This window comes from Palaemon carinicauda, chromosome 37 (assembly GCF_036898095.1).
Source record: "Palaemon carinicauda isolate YSFRI2023 chromosome 37, ASM3689809v2, whole genome shotgun sequence".
In the NCBI taxonomy this organism is placed as follows: Eukaryota; Metazoa; Arthropoda; class Malacostraca; order Decapoda; family Palaemonidae; genus Palaemon; species Palaemon carinicauda.
The window spans coordinates 58,668,022-58,670,521 of record NC_090761.1 but is presented as its reverse complement, the minus strand read 5'-3'; positions in this window follow the sequence as shown (position 1 = coordinate 58,670,521).

The window sequence follows — 2,500 nt, the reverse complement described above, 5'->3', positions numbered from 1 at the left end:
ATCCGAAAGACAAGGTAGTTCTCGTTCGCAGTTTTGCCCTGAAAGATAGCCCAGTAACATAAAGATCGCCAACGTTTACATTCCGAGATAGAACGTATAGCTTCGTTATCCAAACCCGGATATCACAACCGACAAGTAAGAGACCATTCACAAGATAAAGGTAGATAAAGATCTTCAACTTTGCTTTGCCTCCAGTAATCGTTGACATCCCGGAAGCAATGTTAGCAACGTTAGCTTTGACAAATAGCACAGCGTAATGTTTCAATGCCTGTGGGATAATTGGCAATTTCGTAAGCAATATATTAGACGGTTAGCCTCTCCTGCAAGCTCTGAGAGGCCGGGTTCGAGAGGAATGGGCGATGTCAGTTTATTCCCTCGTGCATAGTCTGTTATCATCTTATTTGTGCGCATGTCCGCAGGTTTCTGTATGTCTGTTTGTTTGTATTTCTCTATGGCATATGACTCGTTGTTGAAACACAGTTTGGACCTGCTGTTATACAATTATATTTGTAGGTAGGAGATGGTCTCAACATTTTTGTGGGAGATGTATTCATAATCACGTGCAGACATGCGCATGTTCGCAGGTGTCTGTATGTTTGTTTGTATTTCTCTATGGCATATGACTCCTTGTTGAAACACAGTTTGGACCTGCTGTTATACAATTATGAATGTAGATATGAAATAGCCTTAACAATTTTATGGACGATTTACTCATAATCACCTCCAGACAAGCGCATGTCCGCAGGTGTGTGTGTGTGTGTGTGTGTGTGTGTGTGTGTGTGTGTATTTGTCATTTTCTATTGACCTATGAATCCATGTTGAAACCCAGTTTTGACCTACTGCTATACAATCTTGACTGAGGATATGAGATGGTCTTAATATATTTATGGTCAATGTGGGCTAATATTTTTTCTCTATAAAAACAGAAATTATACAAATTTTCAAAAGTCCCTGAAGAAAAATGTTATGTTTATTAACTTTTAAATACTTAAAGTAACTTAAAATATCGACAGTTTTATAAAAAACATAAGAAACAGTGGTATATAAAAAAATAAAGTTTCCGATATGTACTGAGCTGTTATCTAAAGGAAGAGAGAGAGAGAGAGAGGAGAGAGAGAGAGAGAGAGAGAGAGAGAGAGAGAGAGAGAGAGAGAGAGAGAGAGAGAGAGAGAGAGAAAAAAAAACTTAATCAATCCAATATAATCTGCAGTTTACGTCAAACTTTATTCAAATAAAATAAAAGATAAACGATTTAACTGAGAATATGTATTTGCTCGTACAAGACTACTCCAAAATTAAGAGCACTTCTATTTCTATTTTTTTAAGGATAGGAATAAAATCATAAATAAAAAAAAAAACGGCATGTGTATGTTAAAAAAGAAGAAGAATTTCATAAAAATATAGGCAAATGAATATTTTAATTCATCATAATGTTGATGCAAGAACTAAGCATATTTCATAACATAAGGAAGGTGGAAGGGTATATGCAAAAGATTGTATACAAGGTCCTCAACTGACAAACCTTCGGAGATACAAACACAAATCTAAAAAAAAATTATAAATCTCAGATATTGTATCAAAAGTTTTTATACTGCTTCCTCCGGTGCCTTAGATGACCGCGGAGGTAGCAGCAGTAGGGGATTCAGCATTATGAAGCTTCATCTGTGGTGGATAATGTGGGAGGTTGGGCTGTGGCACCCTAGCAGTACCAGCTGAACTCGGCTGAGTCCCTGGTTAGGCTGGAGGAACGTAGAGAGTAGAGGTCCCCTTTTTTGTTTTGTTTCATTTGTTGATGTCGGGTACCCCCTAAAATTGGGGGAAGTGCCTTTGGTATATGTATGTATGTATGTAAGATGAAGAAATACTACAATAAAACAATATTACATCTTTTAATGCAGTAAGCAAAATGGCATTCACAATAATCTGACATTTATTTCATATGAAATAGGACTATTTGCCGACTTTTATATTTGGAAATCCTATGCATAGGAGTCAAGTTAGGCCTACTCCAGGCCAAATTTAAACCAAATTCGACTTACGAACAGCTTCTTGGAACTGATTCTGTAATTAGGACCTTCTGTATGAAACTGATAATATCGAAGGATTACAATGTGGGAATGTATTATTATTATTATTATTATTATTATTATTATTATTATTATTATTATTATTATTATTATTATTATTATTATTAGCTAAGCTACAACCCTAGTTAGAAAAGCAAGATGCTATAAGCCCAGTGAGGAAAGGGAATAAAGAAATATATAATCGATACGAGAAATAACGAATAATCAAAATAAAATGTTCTAAAAACAGTAACAAGAGCAAAAAACAGATATTTCATATATAAACTATAAACAGACTAATGTCAGCCTGTTCAACATAAAAAACATTTATTGCATGTTTGAACTTTTGAAAGTCTGCTTTACTTTATGGATATGATGTATGGATAAGGAATGTAAATGAACGAAGAGATATTAAAGATGTTGGTAAGAGTTAT